Genomic DNA, 18,081 nt, shown 5'->3' on the forward strand with positions numbered 1-18,081 from the left:
TGTTTGTTTACCTTGGTCTTTATATTTCCCTCAGGTGATTTTCCTGGTATATTTGGCATTCCGGGATTGTACATTAGGATTTAAAATCAAAAACCTAGTTGACTATCCAAGGAGGTGTTGTGTATGTCAGTCTCTTCCCCTGAAGGGTTTCCTCGAGTGAGGAGAAGGCCACAGGGCAGAGCTTTTCCGGGGCAGGCTTAGCTTTAGGATACAGATTGAAAAGTTATCCGTAAGGAAGGAGCCAGATGAGGAGGCTTATGGGGTTACAGCGCCCACACTGGAAGCCCTAGACTGCCTACCTTCTGTATGAGAGGAGCCCCATGCTAAGCGAAGAGGGCAGTGGAGACACTTCTTCCGATCAGCCCACCCTCCTTCTCCCCACACCTGTCGACTCCGAGCCCAGAGCCTCCTTTTGTTCTGCCAGGAAGATTGGCTTCCAATGCCTCCACAGCTGCCACCTGAATATATTCTGGGCTTTGGCTCCCCACTCTGCTTCATTTATCAACGCATTTTCATCTAGGTCTCATTTTCCAAGGGTTCGTTGAAATCTCTCATCTGCTGGTGATTCTGACCTCGCTCCCTATTCCCTTTATTATTATGGGTTTATTCACTTTTGTATTCCTTTAGCATCATTTTAATGGGGTCTCCAGAGAGATGGGAGGTTAATTTATTGCCTCAGTCTGCCATTTTGAACCAGAAACTCTATTCGTTTCTTATGCAGAACAGTTTGGCATTCTCTTTGTGCTTGTGCCTCTTTCCAAAAGATGCCCTCAATACCTCACCTCCACACACAAAGTGGCTTATCAAAGGTATTTTTCTAAAGAAAGACAATTTCTTCCCTCAGAAGAATGTGTGATATATTTAAATAACACTTTTTTCCCAACTTGCGCTATGCAAACCGCTCAAGATGGCGCATGATTCATAGTAAGTGTTCAATAAATATTATTTCCCCTTCCTCTCTTTGCAGTCTTTGCAGGCCACCACTACTCAGTTCTAATCACATTCTGCCAACACTCCTGCTCTCATCTGAATACATTTATAGACTTATGTTTATTTCTGGATCGGCTTGTGTATATATATCTCTTTATATGTGTTTCTTCATGTTTGTCTATATTCCCTTTAAGGAAAATGAAGCCCAGAAGTGTGGAATGACTCACTCGATAATGTAAAAGTAAAAAGTGGTTAAGTCAAGGCTTGGAAGCATACTGTCCCGCACAGGCCTGGTGCACTTTCCACTGGGCCACCCTGCCTTCTGAGAATGTGTGGATGGATGGACCACCCCCCCCTCCTCCTTCTCCAGCCGCTCCTCTTCCAGACTTTCTGGGAATAAGATCAGAACCAATATCTGTCTTAATCCCAAAGCTAATGCAAATGGTTCCTTAGCAATCGCCCTACCACCCCAGCACTGCCTTGGAGGGCTTTAGTACTCGTAAGGGCTCAAGAATTGAGCTTGGGGGCCTCCATTTTGGCTGCTGAGAACTCTCTGCTCATATAATTCTCAGGAAACTCGAGGAGACTCATATTTCAAGGCCACCATTAGGTTAAATGGGCATCTGTGGGCCAGCATGAGAACCAAATCATCAATCATTTTTGATGGGAAAATGTGTTCCCAAGTAATACACAAGCAATTCATGAATGAGCAACATCTCATTTATACGTCTGCTTACTCCCTGAAGCAGGAGAAAAAGGAACAGAAATGGTGACCCTACTGCACCTTTGACTATGCTCCCCCTTCGCACCCTCCACCTGGGGCTGCAATTGTAGATTAGTAAAGGGGAATTCAGAGAGAAGAAGGAAAGAAAGATGGAGGAAAAGAGATTAAGGGGATCTTTTGAATCATGTATGCCCTTTCATGGGAAGATACCTAAATTAAATCTACAAGAACTACAGTTCTGCTGCCTTTCAACGTGCAGCACTGATGCAGGACCGACCCCCAGACCCACCCGGTCACGTAGCGCCTGCCCTGGATGACCTCTCAAGGTCACTGCAATTCCATGAAGTATGAATTTAGTTCTGGAAGGCCCTATCAGATTTAAAGATAGTATTCCATTCAGCAGGGTCTGGAGAAGGGGCAAGTGGCATATCTAGCCCCCTCCCCCAACCTGCACTCTCTGCACACCCCCTCCCCACGGACAGAAAATCTGGCCCTTCTTTGCCATCCAGGGGAGCTCTGCATGCTGCATTCTCAGCTCTACGGGCAGCCTTTGCTCTGTAGCTGCAGGAAAAACAAAAAAAAAAAAAAAAAAAAAAAAAAAAAAACCCAACCCCCACCAACCCCCCCACACAGTCTAATTAAATGTCTGTGGAGCTACAACTGAGCTCCTTCTGCTCAGAACCTATGGCAAAGGGCAAGAGGCCCCAACGGTTAAAGGAAGAAGAATTCAAAGAGTAGTTTTTCAAGAGACCAACAAAACAGAAGGTGCTGCTTGTGCTCCCTTTGATTCGGGAAAACATTTTTTTTTTCTTCATTTTGTTTTAAGAAACAACTACAGGATGAAGGAAGAGGAAGGTGGTTACCCATTGGCAGAGGCCCCGGTCAGAGGAGGAAGGAGAATCTTAAAAAAAAAAAGACCAGCAGGGTGCAGAATGTGGGAGAGGAGAGAGATCGGGAAGTGGGGTCTATGTTCCTATAATATGCCCCACTCCTCAGGCTAGAGCAGGCTGGTCCCGTGGGTGGTGGACCTGAACAGAGAGGCTCATCTCTTCCCCTCTTGCAATCTGAACTGTGTAAGATGGAGTGGGGAGGACCACATTCGATCAAAGGATCACAGAGGTCCATGTGTGCCCATGTCACATTCACTCCTTCATTTGGGAAAATCAAAGCAGCCTCCTGGAAGGTAGATGCCCAGATGTGGGCCACACCCGATAGGACCCAGAGCCTTGGGAAGAGGCCGTGGGATACTGGGGGGCATTGAAGCTTGCAGCTAGCCGGGCTCTTCCAGAGCCTCAAGACTGACAAACCACCAGGTCTTTGAAACACAAGTCCTTTCTGAGAGTCACCTGCATGGCCTCTTTGGAAAGAGCACGTGTAATCATAGCAATCTCAGAAGGCTCGGCCTGCAGAAAGAGAAGGATGACTAACATTGATGGGAATGCGGATGACTTGGGATCATTTCCATGAGGCAAGGTGCATGTGGGAGAAACCACACCCCAGGCTGGGCCCAGGGCTTAGAGCATAGTGAGGGAGAAGAGAGTGCCTGTGTGAGGAGGGAAAGAAAGGAAGGAGGTAATGCAGGTGAATACAGAAACGAGAAGGAACAAAAGCAAAATTAACTGAATATCATCATATGTTCAACTTGTCGCAGCCTCTGGATGTAGCCTTTATTATTCCCATCGCAAAGATCAGGGAATTGAGAGGCTGAGGCCAACTATTGACTCTCCGTCACATAGAGATGGAATCGAGATCAGAACTGGAATTTGTCTTAATTCCAAAGCTAACGTTTGTGGTTCCTTGGCAATTTCCCCACCACCCCCAAATTCATCACAAACCCCACAATCTGACTCTTCTTTCAAGCATCACTTATTTGGTCATTTTCTGGGCTCTGAATAGAACACATGAAAGTCCAGTCCACTAGACAGTTACAAGCAATGATTCTGGAAAATGCCCACATTGTGAAGGGGACGCAGGAGACGGCCTATCCATCCACGCACCCACCTACCCCTGAACACGTGCCGATGCACAGTGAACGTGAGCGCTCCCTCTGGGCCTCGGGCCCCACCCGCAGCTTCAGGAGGCCTTCACATTTTCCCAGCTCCAGTCTCTTCCTTCCTCTGCGTTGGGCTATAAAATGTTCTCTTCAATTATTTCCCTACTTCTCACTTCAGAACAGCCAAACCAATAGCGCTGCTCCGTGGGTTATGTGCCGTATGTCACTGCGCTCTGAAATATTAAGCCTTCACAATAGGTCCGAAGTCAGCGACGCACAATCTTTTAATGGTTTAGCGCACTCGGGCTATTTGAAAGTGGCATAATATTGCTATTTTTAAATAAATGGGATCTGCATTAATGAGAGCCGACCTCTCTCGGCCGTGCAGAGCTGCTCCCTGCGTCGAGCCTACATTGGGGATTTGGCATGAAAGGGAGGGGGGAAAACAGCTTTTCAAAATGGGAACCAAGCGGTGCTTTAAATAATGCTCACAGATGCTAATCACCGTGGGGGGAGGGCGGCGGGGGGATGATTATTTGAGTGGATAATAGATTTCATCTTCAAAGAAGACTTAGAGTCTTAATACTGAGAAGGTGGGTGGCACAAGAGTACGTGTGTGTGTGCGTGTGTACAGATGTGTGTGCACGTGAACGTGTGTGCAAGGGTGCACATGCATGTGAGTGCATGTGCAGATGTGTGTGTACCTGCGAATGTATGTGCAGGAACGTGGGTACATGTGAGTGCGGGGGGGGGAGTATGGTGTGTGTGTGTGCACACGCATACACGTACTCAGGGGCCAGACACAAGCCAGCATGGGGTAGGATTGTATGGACGGGTCATGCGGACATGATGACAGTAACTGTGCTTTTGGGGGTTTGCGAGGGGAGCCTGTGAGGAATGGGCAGGAAGCCATCTTGACCCGCTCTCGGGATGGTGGTGACTGAAGGAAGATCCCCTTGAATAGGGATATATCAGGCTCTGGTATATCCACAGGCAGAAAACTCTGGAAATCTGGAAGTCAGCTCCTACCCTGTGGTCTGGCAGGCTGACATCTCATTGCCAGGCAACAAGTGTAAAATAATAAATCAGGCTCAGTGGGTCCCCTCTGCTTCTTGAGACATAATATTGGATTTGGAGACATTGAGGACATAACCGACCAGGGCATCCCAGGCTCAGAGGCCCTGATTGCCAAGGCCCCCTTACCCCTGGGGACCCTGATAAGAGTGCCTCTTCCTTGCTTGCAAGCTGCAGCCAGAGCAGCTGAGCAGCCTGGGATGGGTCAAGGGGACCTCGGACATAGGAAGTGGGATATGGAGCTGAGGGCTGGAGAAAAGGGCTTCTGAGGGAGGAGGAGAGTACCTCGCCTGAACGGTCTGGCAGGAGAACTTATAAGCACCAGCAAGCCAGCTGCTCTACCACCAGAGTGCGTGAGACTCAGTTAAAAACAACTCTGATAGGCGCTCAGTTAACAATCCTATTATATATTCGAAAGTTGCTAAGATAGATCTTAAAAGTTTTCACCACACACACACACACACACATTGTAACCACGTGAGGTAATAGATGGGTCAACTAGCCTCACTACGCACTCTCCCTGTCCTATCTCTGCTGGGTCCACACTGATTCTGTTCCCACCCTGGGCTTAGGGTCACCAGATGTAACACTAACAGCAAACAAATAATTTTTTATTGTAAGTGTCTCTCATGAACTAGCTGGGACATACTTACCCTACAGATTATTCCTCTTTGATCTGAAATTCAATTTGACTGGGTATCCTGTGTATCCTGGGTAGTCCAGAGGGTTAAAGTGCTGGGGTGAAGCCTCGGAGAATGTCTCCACATCCCGCAGGTTGCTCATTCATCAAATACTTATTAAGCACCTTCTGTGTACCAGGCCCTGGCAGGATAGCATTGACCGGGACAGCCTGGGCACCACAGACATTGGGGCTGGGTCTTTCTCGTTTCCTAATACCCGTACATCAGATCATTATGTTGTGCACCTTAAACTTGCACCATATTACATGTCACTATAGCTCAATAAAACTGGAAAATAATAATATGTGTAAGTCAGGAGAGTCACTTGGTCTGCACCCCCTCTTATTAGTTATCTTTTGTTGTATAACAAATAACCCCAAAACTGAATAGCTTCAAACAAATGTTTATCAGCTCACAGTTTCTGTGGGTCAGGCATCCAGGCACACCTGGCTGGGTTCCTCCACCTCAAGACCTCTCAAAAGGCTGCCGCTACCGCATTGGCTGGGGCTGCGGTCTCATCTCAAGGCTCAACCGGGGAGGCATGTGCTCACGAGGAAACTCACATGGTTCCTGACAAGATTCAGTTTGTTTCAGGCTGTTTGACTGAAGGCATCAGCTCCTAGCTGGCTGTTGGCTGGGCGGGGGGGCTCTCCCTAGATTCCTCACCACATGCACCTCTCTGTAGAGCAGCTCAAAAGGCACCCGATGGCTTCCCTCAGAGTTACAGTCTTTTGGTAAGCCGACGTCAGAAGTGACATCCCACCACCTCTGCGATATTTTAGTTGTTGGAGAGGAGTCACCAGGCCCAGCCCTCCATCAAGAGGAAGAGCTCGCACAAGCGTATGAATACCTGGAGGCAGGGGTTATTTGGGGCAGCTTACAGGCTCCTACTAGACCTTCTCCTTCAACAACAAGTTTCAGAGAATAGGACACAGAAGTCCTCTCAGGGCAAGGCTGTGTCTTGTTCACCGTTGCATCCCTCACACTTAGTACGGAGCAGGGAGGAGAGGCCCTCGCCACTCTTGTCCAGCTAAGCCCCAGCCTCATAGAGCCTAGTGGCTTGTGAGGGTATTGTCAGATCAGCGGGATCCATGGTCAGAGGTCTAGAGTGTCCCTAAGCTGGCTCTGGAGCCATGACTGACCCTCTCTATTCCCTCCCTTTCACTACCCTGCACACCACTGCCACCACCTCCCAACAGCTTCTTGGTAAAAGAAGGGGAGGCCAGGGGATATCACAAGGCATGACAACGAATATCAGGAAAGTAGGAAGGCAGGACTACAAAGAGAAACAGAGAACAAAAAGAAAATAGAAAAAGAAAGCACCTCCCAACTGCTGCTTTAGTTACAATAAGATACAAACATTTATTGAACATCTACTATGCACTGGATGCTTCTTCACATTTGTTCATTTAATCCTTACAAGTTTTCAAGGCAGATATTTTTATTCTCTTTCTATAATTCAGAAAATTGAAATTCACAGAGGTCAAAGGACATGCTCAAGTTCCCATAGCTGATAAATAAACCGGAATTCAAGCCCAGCCTTTTTAAGATCCCTTAGTGCTCTTTGCACACTAACAGGTCGAAGTAGGAAGCATCAGCCTACTTACATCAAGAGTTGATATCACGAGGGTTGTATTGTGGTAGCGGTGGTTGTAGTTTACAGTTAGACAATGTGTAAATTACACCGGGGAGGGGAGTGTACTGAAGCATGCTCCCATTACAGAAAACAAAGACAAGTTGGTAAACAAAGACTTAGAAGACATACAGTCTCCTTATCATACAGCCACACTTGGTTTGTGGTCAAAACCAACCCTATCACAGCAAATCTCCCTCCTTGAACTCAGACTTGGTTCTGCATGACCTTGACTGACTCTCAAAGTTGCAAATGAAGATATACACCTCGTGAAAGGATTCACAGGATCACACTGAAGGTCCCTAGAGGAATTCCGAGGATGGCACAAGCGATGGCAGGCCTCCTTGAATAGAGGGATGTTGTCTCTCAAGAAAACTGAAGAAAGCAGGGGCACGTCCTTTTTTATGTAAAAGTTCTGGAGTGTTTGTTTTAAAAAATTCAATTTCCTTACCACAGGGCCATAGATCTAAATTCATGACAGGAGAGCAAGTCCTCAATCTCTTTCTATAAGGGATTGAAATTGGACGGTTGGAGGGTTGAGGAGGAGACAGTGAGAAGGAAAGACCTTCTTTACCATTCTGCCATGCCACTTTGTAGCCCCCTCCAAAAGACACACGCACACCTCCTACCTGAATCTGGAGACATTCCTGATTTTCCATTTATGGCAGGTGTTTTCTTGTACATATGGGGGCCTTTCTTCACCCTTCTGCTTTCACCTCCATCCATCAATTCTGATAGCCCATTGCTTCCTGAACAAGCCCACCTACACAGACTCTGGGTGTGTGTCAGCTGAAGCTTGACATGGTCTCATCCCCGCCCTGGAAGAGACCTCTAGTGGTCATGACCTGACTCCTCTCCGGGCTCCTGAGCCCCTCCGGTCAGGCTCAGCCCCAGCCCCAGCCGCTGCTCCCTTTGTTAGTGAGTTCTAGCACCTGCATGTTATTTTCTTGTATCTCACCAGCTGCAATATAAATTTATATGTGCTGAGGCGTGGGAGCAAAATGCATTTCACTACAAGTAAAACATAGTGTTACATATAATAGATGACTAGGAATCTTCTTTTTAAAACTTAGCAAAAGTTAGAAAGCCAACTAGTTTGGAAACAAATTATAAATTGTCCGCTAGGCATTAGGGGCACCACGAATCTGTCACCATTTTTCTTGTGTGTTTCAATTAGTTTCCCCCCATTATCCTGCCCTACCAATATTCAAAGTTGCAGAGGAAGGACAGAGGAATAGAGGTCAGGAAACCTGGGGTCAAATCTGAACTTAGCCCCTCTGTAACCTTCGTCAACTCACAGTTTCTGCATGTGCAGAATGAAGAGGTTGGACTGGGTTATGTCTAAGTACCCGTGCAGCTCTGTTTCTATGAATGATCTGCATGCACTGCTATGACAAGAAGCCGCGATGCATTGCAATCACTGGGTTATGCCATCCTTGTCAGGAGAAAATGCCATGGCCTCCTCATCTGGGCTGCCACCGCCACCACGGTTATTCAGAGAATTCAGGGAATCTTACAATTGGCAGGTGCCTTTGCTTAACTCATAGCTCCCAGGAGCTGGCTGTCAAGGGAGAGTTCAGAGTTGCTGCCAATCCCTTCTGAATTGCTGATACAGGATAGCTGCTGAGTCCCAACTGGAGGTCCCCCTACTACTGACCCCATCAGGGGCTGCTGCCACTTCGCTGGTGCACCAGCCTCCCAAACCATGTGATCCTTTCCCAGTGCTAATGGCACTCAACACAAAAACACTGCCCTGACAAATGGAGTTCACCCTCCCCAGCCTCTCAGGCTCAGAGCACCAGTCAAATCCATTGCAAACACCTCCTGCTTGCAAAGCAGCCTCAGGCTGCTTGGGCTAAAATGCTTAGGGTTCCTGGCTTCTGGACAGAGCTGCCACTCCCCAGCCCCCTACGGAGTATATGTGGTGACTCATCAGTGAATGCCACCACACCAGAGAGTGGGTGGTGAAGAGACGGAGACAGAGCATTGGAGGCAAGAAAGAGGTGGGGGTAGGGGCAATGGACATTGTTCTTTCCACCACATTTCCTGTCCTGGATAAAAAGTGTTCACCTCCATGCTTGCCAGCCCCTTGAATGTATATGGCTTATATAAATCAGGGGATCAAGGAAAAAATTCTATTTTGGAGTAACAAGAGACAATATGGAGATCAGAACAATCACAGTGAGACGATGCGTATGGGAGGAGGAGAGAATTCATCATGAGAGTAGAGGGTTTATACCCACAGAGTGGGGACCCATCATGACCTCCCCATTCTGACAGCTTTGCCATCCTGTTTCAACGCATCGGTCCAGACATCTTGCTTGATAACTTCTCGCCTCTGCGTGTGCTCTAGAATGCCCTTCTCTTGCTTTTAAGTATCATCACATTAATGATGAAGGGATCCACACAACACGCATTTGTCTACGAATCAGCTTGTGGGAACTTGAAGCTTTCCTGCACCCCCTCCTTCAAGCAAAGTCAAGCACCTCCTTTTTGTCATGTTATCCTTGCTTACCCTTCATGGTATAACTTAACACGCCATTTGACTCCTGTTTATGGTTTGTCTTGCCCACTAGTCCATAGTTCATTGAACAGAAATGCTGTTTATTATTTCTTTTCTTTCCACAGTGCCTAATACAGTGCACGGCACATGGAAGTGCTCATAACTATTCATGGAATAAATGAATAGGTGAATGAATGAATGAATGAATAAATGAATGAATGAAAGAGGATCAAACACTGAATTTTTGCAGATTCTTGTCCCTGAGCTATGGTCACAGTCGCATGAAATGTGGTGTAGCTGCTTGGGAACACTGTCTAACGATGTGGGTCCAACTTCTTAACCCATTTCTCCACCCATTACCTATAGTGGGGACACCAGGAATCGTCTAGCATCTTAGGAACAATTGCTCTCACTCTGAACAGTGGGATAGTCTGGTTGCCTGGCTCTGAGCAGTTATATGACATACTAAACTCCCATAATCATCCATCAGGACTGATTTGGGAGCTAGTAGAAGAAATATATCCATTAAGCCAGTGCTGAGTCTCAGTAATAATCAATTGCCATTACCCAACACCCAATAACCAATAGAGACGAAGGCATTCCTTCCCTCACCCCCTCTTTCCTCCACCCCAGCCAGATTTAATAAGATGCCTCAGGACACTACATCTCCCCATGCAATCCATGAAAGCATCGTAATCAAGTGTCTCTCGTTCACTGGATGTTCCCATCAGATGAGGAGGGTTTACAGGTGAGAACAGGCTGGAGGCTTGGATCCCTGACTTGGCACCCCGTGCCCCCTTGTTCACCACGCAGGAGGGGTCCTCTTCAGCACGCCGCTCACAGCTCAGAGAAAACACCCGCATCAGCCGTTTCTCATAAACAAGAAAGAGACCAATTTCCAAGATGCCGCCTGATTTCCATAACCCTTCCTCCCTCCTTTCTGAAGCACGATGTAATCTCTCCCCTGCAATATAATAAATATTTCACTTTCAAATCCCGATTCATTAAAGGAAGCCCAGGAGGGAGAAATAATAAGGTGTCGCTTTACAGCCCAAATAAAAAAGTGAAAGATATATTCTATAATTTATACTTCTGACTTTAGGTTGAGATAATTCATATATCATTTTCAGTTCGGGACCCAAAATGGTGCTGTGTCAGCATATTGGCTGAAAAATAACTTTTTGTATTATTTTATATCTTTCAGTAACGTGCCCTGGTTATCATACATCAACACTAGGTTGAGTTCCAGGGTCTCGGCAGCTCCTCCTAAGTCATTCTCTTTCCTAACCAATGTGACTTTCCCTCCCCTATACAGACAGAGCCCCGAAGCCGCATGCACATGCATATTCTCCCAGGCACAAAAGCACAGCTCCAGCTGGAATCAGCTTGGCTGGAGCCATTTCTCTCTCTATTGTTACCATAACTTGACTATTCCTTCCTCTAAGGATCAGAAAATGAAATGAACCCCCATTGGAAACAAGCTGTATGATATTTGTCCAATAGCAATATAATCTTACATGTGTGTAGCATTTACAGGTAGGGGTTTGGTGGGAAAAGCATCAGCTTTGGGCGTGTGTTCAAACCCCAACTCATCCCCTTACTATCTGTGTATTCTTGAGCAACATTTAATCTCTCCAAACTTCAGTCTTCTCGTTCATAAAATGGGGATAATAACAGCTGGCCAAACAGATTTTGGAGAATTGTGACTGAGGTGAAAGTAATCATCAATCATGGTAGAAACTGTGCACTTGTGTGTGTGTGTGCATACACTAAGTGATAATAAATGCACATACACACACAGCTGACATTGGTTCAGCACTTCAGGTGGATCACCACGTTAACTACTGTCATCGTAACCTTAAAAACCTGCTAATACTGGGCTCCTCATTTTACTGATGAGGAAACTGAGTCTTGAGAAGTTAAACCATTTATTGAAGATTGTTGGATATACATAATAGGCATTTAGAAAATAACACTTTTACTTGGTTTCTGTCTACAAAGTATTTTCCTAAACAATTCATTGGGTTCTTAGGATAGTGCTAGGAGCTTAGCAAGGCAGGAGAATCATTACGAGAAAATGCGTCCACCTGCCTATACCGCCCCGCCGTCTGGGCCTTGCTGCTCTCCTCATCTGCTTCAGCTGGCCGTTGGTTCAGGCACATGGTGAGTGTGTGGGGTCTTTGGACTCCCTCAGGTCCAGTGGGTAAACATCAAACTTTCTCGGCCCATCACCCTTCTACTTAGCAGATCTCTGGTTACTTCATTCGTCTTGAAGGGACCATGTTGAGACTAATCTTCTGTCCCACCCAACGATCCTTATAGACAAAGCCAGCCCTCCTCTGAGGAAATCAGAAGAGGACCCCAATAGTACCCCAGTCTGCGGGGCTCCAGCAGCAGCAGAGGCATTAGGCAGACACATCGTCCTGCCAAAGTTTTGGGAGGTGCTCATACTTCACTGGGCTTAGCCTTCCTTTCCCAGATCCTTTGGTGGAGACCACAGGGTTAACGTGATCTGGACTTAAAGAAGTTGGTGTCAGCGCTGGGGCCTGCACCCAAAGCCCAGGTCTCACTGTCTCCAACGTACCATGAACCCTCCCTGTTCAAGTCCTGGACGAGCCTCCACAACTGCCCCCCCTCCGTCCTGGGAGTCCATGTGCAGTAACAACCACAACAACAGGCACGTGCGATGTGTCAGGCGCTATGCTTGATACTCTCTGCGTGTTAGTTCACCTGATCCCCACAACCACCTTAGGAGGGGATAACAAGCCTGTGATTACCGTTCTATAGCTGAAAAAAACAGAGACTTTAAAAAATAATTCTCCTACGGTACATCCAGATAATGGAATATTATTCAGCACCAAAAAGAAATGAGCTAGCAAGCCATGGAAAGACAGGGAAGAACCTTAAATGCATATTACTAAGTGAAAGAAGCAAATCTGAAAAGACTGCATAGTACATTCTAGAAAGATGAAACCATGAAGACAGTAAAATGACCACTGTGTGCCAGGGCCTGGAGAAGGAAGGAGGAGGGATGAATAGGCGGAGCACAGGGGATTTTTAGGGCAGTGACACTACTCTCCATAATATTATAATGAGGGATCCATCACGTTATGTGTTCGTCAAAACTCACAGCATGCAGAACACAAGGAGTGAGCCCTAATGTAAACTCTGGACTTTAGTTAGTAATAATGTATGATATAGTCATATCGGCCCATCAAGTATAAGTGTAGCGTGCCAGATGTTATGAGAGGGGGAAGCTGTATGTGTGTGATGGGGCTGGAGGTGGTCTATGGGAATTCTCTACTTCGTGCTCAATTTTTCTATAAACCTAAAATGGCTCTAAAAAATAACGTATTATCAAAAGCAAAACAAAAAAATAACTTTCCAAGGTCCCTTGATCAATAAGTGGGCAGCCATGATTTCAGCTAAACTTGGGCTCCACACTTCATGCTCCTAGACTGTAAGTCAGCAGATGCAATGAGCCTTTATCCAAGTTCCAGTTTTCTCATCCCTAAAATGGGAATTAGACCAGTAATACCTCTCTCCAGCCCATTATTCAGAGAGCACTCACAAAATGGTTGACTGTAAAGAATTGGAAACATTTTTGTCAACTGTCATGTGCTGTGCAAATTCAAGACATGACCGTTGTTGATCTGAAATCCTATCTCCTGGTCTATAGAAAGGATGCTGTGCTTCCTTCCTTCGGTGGCTGCTGCTGAGCTTGAATTGGAAGAAAATCATGTGAAGAGGCTCATAATCACCTTCCCCTTTCCTCGGACATGGACTCATTTGATTGGACTCCAAGGGGGGAGCTGAGTCTCCTGGCCCCAAAGGGGTGGAGCAGCCAAGGACGCAGAAGCTGTGGGTCTGCAAAGCTGTTGAAGCAGAAAGGGGAGAGAGAGAGAGAGAGAGAGAGAGAGAGAGAGGACAGCTGCATCAGAATGCTCATTTATCATAAGAGCGATTTCCCTGTTAATAAAGTGACCTTGTGTAAACAGCTCAACTTCTCACGGCTCTTGCGTCATTAGGAAAGGGACACCCGCTGATCGATCGTGACCACACAGGCTGCTGAACCAGGGTGAACTGCCACCACTGAAAGAATTACATGTGATTCAGCCCAGCCCCTGGACCACAGAGAGACTGGGCAGGGGAAGGGGGATGCTTCTCACCAGTTCCTTTGTGGGCAGAGGGGCAGACTTGATCCTGGGTAGTGGTGGGCCAAGGATGGGGACTCCTCCCAAGACCTCTGAACTGCAAGCAGAATGCCCCTTCCAAGGCTTGCTGCACCCAGACCGTGCCCTGCCTGTCCCAGAGAGTGTCTATGGATGGTTCTTTGGTTTCCCAGAAAGAGAGGTCGAGGGTCGGCAGGACCCTAATTACCTGGCTCTGTAATGCGGAACAGCTAAAAATGACCACAAAGCTTTAGACTCTTTCGAGCTCCCCTAGGTTCTGCCTGACCGAGTCATGGTTCAGGATATCCAGATTCCTGCCTGAAGGGTCACCATGGCCATAGCATTCAAGCCACCAGCAGAAGGGGAGCTACCTGTCTCAGCTCCAATAGAGAGAGACCAGAGGAAGCCAGCACCTCCCCCCCTGGAGCCCAGGAGAGGGAGCTGGGACATGGGGGTGGGTGATCATGCCAATATGGGCCACGGACGTGCTGCGTGATCTGGGACATCTTGCTCCGCGTCCCTGAGTGAGGGTTAAACCAGATGATCTCCAAAGATGCCATCTGGTTCTGAGAGTTCCAATTATGTGTGGCGTTTCTCTTAACTAAACATATAGATATTAAAGCAATTTTTAAAACTAATAAGGTGAACAGCTGGAGTGGAAAATCACCCTCGCATTAATGCGACCCTCTCCTTCCCTCCCCAGTTGTTTTTCTCTGCCCCTGAAGCTGAGATGTGGAATGCCAATTTTTGACATTTTAGAAAAAGATCTTCTTTCCCACAAAGACAAAAGACATCTTTTAACCCTCTTTTCATGTTTCCTCTGGTCTGGAATCCTGAGAGAGGGAAGCCTCCATCCTCCAGGAAAAGAGGACATTATAGAAGAAAACCAAATCTACCATCATCCCCTTTTTTCTCCTAGTAGAATCTTCCAATTCCCAGGCAGTGCTCTAAGCCCTGGAATTAACCCCCATTATGTCGCATAGCAGCCAGCCTCGAATACATACAATGCAAGCAGAGGGCTTTTTGATGCAGTGACACAATTTGGTGAACATATTTCTTTCTTTTCAACAGAATCTCTCCTACCTTTTGTCCCAGTTCTTTAAGGGCTGGGGCTCTCAGCCTAGCTATCACTGACTCTTCAACGGAAGTGATAGTTTAAAAAGGACTCAAGTTCTTCCCCCCTCCCAGGAGTATCTGCATTTTAACAGGGAACTCTTAAGTGTTGAAATCTTCCACACCAAGGAATGAATCTCTAACAGTAGAATTTCAGACCTGAGGGCAGACAATGGGAGTGCTCTTTTGTGGTGGGGGAGACCTGGCAGGGACGCTATCTTCTCACTCGACTTCTCACACGGGCCCTGCCCACAAAGCCCACCTGTGGGACGTTGGAGAGACAGAGGCTGCTTCTCACTCGATAAAGAAAGCAGCTGGGGGGCCCGGGTGGCACAGTCCCTTCAGCATCCGACTCCTGGTTTTGACTCAGGTCATGATCTCAGGGTCATGGGATCGAGCCCCGGGTTGGCTCCCCACTCAGCATGGTCTGCTTAAGACTTTCTCTCCCTCTCCCACCGCCCCTTCAGTGTGTGCTTGCTCTCTTTCTAAAACAAAAACAAAAACAAAAGCAAGCAAGCAAGCAGCCAGCTATGCCCACGCTCCAGTTCTCACATTAGAAGGGGAAGGATCTGGTTATTCCTGAAGTATGTCCCGGCTGGGAAAAAAGTTGAGAACTAGAGCCAGAGAGGGATCACCTTTCCTGAGAATCTGTAAACCCATCTAGATGAGGGGGTGCGGTGGGGGTGCGTTCATGCCTGGCCTGAGGGCCAACCTCTTTTATTCATATAAATATGAATAAAGGTAAATAGAGTAACTTGCTCCAACAAAGAATAATGGAGATCCAGCTGTTTAAGAGACACACAGTGTGGGAGGTCAGGTGAGGAGCAAGGAGTGGAAGGAGCTATTAAAACCGGGGCGGGGGGGAAAGATTTGATTAGTGTCCTTGAGGAACCCAGAGTGTAGTGTCCTGGCGAGCATGTACTCAGCACACTGTAACAGCACATGGTAAATGCTACATGAGCCAAGTAGGATAGGAACCCAGAAGGGGGGCGCCTAATGGCACCAGGGGGTCAGGAGAAGCCTCGAAGACACATATGAACTGCGCACTAGAGAATGAGCAAAGTCTTTCTGGAGATAGAAAGCCGAAAACACAAAAAGGCAGGAAGCACATAGAGACATGAAGAGTACGGAGGGCTCGGGACTACACAAAATAATAATTTGCCTGACTTGAGTGCTGCTTTCCTTAATTGGACCCTTCTTCCAAGTACCTCTCCCTCTCCAGCTAGACGCCTAGGCATGTGCCACAGACATCCACCAGCTGGGCGCATGCAGCAGCCTTACCGGTAAGAAACAGGGCTGCAGGGGTGGGTGAGGGGTGGACAGTGGCCTCAAATACCGTGCTGAAGGGGGAGCTCACTCTCAAGCCATCGCTATGGCAGAGTGAAAGGCAGCCCCCCAGCCTATTGCAATCAGCAGAGGGGAGTGAGGAAAGCCAGACCACTAGCAGTCTTAGGAAGCCCTTCTGCAAGGGAAATGTGTTTGGAGTCTTGGTTTTGTCTTTAAAATCCTCGCCAATGTTGGTTTACGCTAGAATGTATCCATGTCTCTTTTAATATAAAAATAATATTTGCAACCACTTCCTAGTGAGTCAAACAAGGACTGGCCTTGTTCGTCTTGTGAGATCTCTCACCCCCAACACGCTGCCAAGTCCCTCAGGGTGCACCCCTACTCCAAGTCGAGAGGCATGCCCTGAGGGTCAAGGGGTATCAGGCCAGATCTGAGCATTAAAAAGGAGGCAGTGGGAAAGGGCTGAGGCCGGAGGCAGGGAGACCAAGTAAGAGGGAGCATTGGCTAAGACGAGAGGCATTGATAGAAATGAAGAGGCCAGAGTAGATATTAGAGAGGCTTTCTATACGGACTTGATCGGACTTGGTAACTGTTAATCATTAAGCTGGAGAGAAAAGGTCCCAGACTCCCAGTTTTCTTCCACAGTGCTAATTACAGTCTCTGTTGCTACGTAACAAATGTTCCCCTAACTGAGCTGCTTCCAACAGCCATTTTATTAACCCTATAGATTCTATGAGTTAGGAATCTAGAAAGGCAGAGCTGGGATGGCTTGTCTCACTCACAACGTCTGAGGCCTTAGCCGGGAAAATTCGAAGGCTGGAGTACTTCCCAGGCAGGAATCACCAGGTGGGGTCTGTACTCCTGTGTCTGGCAGTCAATACTGGCTGTCGGTCTGGACCTCAACTAAACTGTGGCCTGGAGCCATGTGGCCTGGGCTTCTTTGGGCTGCCTCACAAGATGGCAGTTGGGTTCCAAGAGCAGGCACTCCAAGGTGGCAAAGTGCCCGGCCTCTTCCCCTAGCCTCGCAAGTCACAAAGCACCACCTCCACTACGCTCTGTTGGTGAAGGCAGGCACAAAGGTCTGCCCAAGTTCAACAGACTGTCAAGTTCATACACTCCACCACTGGACAGGAGGAGCGTCAAGGTCACATTGTGGTAAGAGCACGGGCAATGGGAGATTTTGTTGTGCTCATCCTTGGAGAAGAAGATCTGCCACGGTGCTCTGTCGAGAGACCCTCTTGTCGATTTTCACTTAGAGTTGTAAGTCCAGCTTGTAACTGTGAGCAACTGAGAAGGAGTTCTTGTGGGTTTCACCTTTGCCTTCCCCCACAACATCTAGCATCATGTCTTGTTTTCAAAAGGGTTTAGTAAGAATCTGTGTGATGAATGAATAAACAACGAATGAATAAATGAATGAGAAATGGGCTGCTGGAATGTCTCCATGGCACCCGACACAGACATCTGCCTGGAGAAAACGGGAGCTCCTCGAAGGAAGGGCCCACTTGAGGCAAGTTGGTTTTATTGCTCTCACTTCCCTCCTGTATGTTCTCAGCTAATCCGGCAATCCATTATTTATGTGTAGCCTAATTAAGGTTGTGAGTGGCTTGATCCTTGTTTACTTAGGCCTATCCCGGAAGATTGCCAAGATTAAGTAAAATTACCTCCAGGCAGGCAGGCCTCACAGGGGCTGGGCTAGAAGAGAAGACTGGAGACTAAGAAGTTGCCCCTGGTCTTCCGGGGAGCCTGCACCTTGGAAAACTTCATTTCTGTCTCCCACGCATGCACACATCACGTGCCCACGCCGCGTCCCCGCCCAGAGGCGCAGTGGGCCACACAGTGTGCAGGCATCCGTGAACACCCGTCTCTATCGCACAGGGGCGGCCGCTGTACAAATGCACGCTTACAACAATGTTACTGCTCCTGCACTTGCTGCTGCCAGTTCCAGCTCCCTTAATAAAGATTCAGATAATCT

This window comes from Ailuropoda melanoleuca, chromosome 8 (genome assembly GCF_002007445.2).
Source record: "Ailuropoda melanoleuca isolate Jingjing chromosome 8, ASM200744v2, whole genome shotgun sequence".
Lineage (NCBI taxonomy): Eukaryota > Metazoa > Chordata > Mammalia > Carnivora > Ursidae > Ailuropoda > Ailuropoda melanoleuca.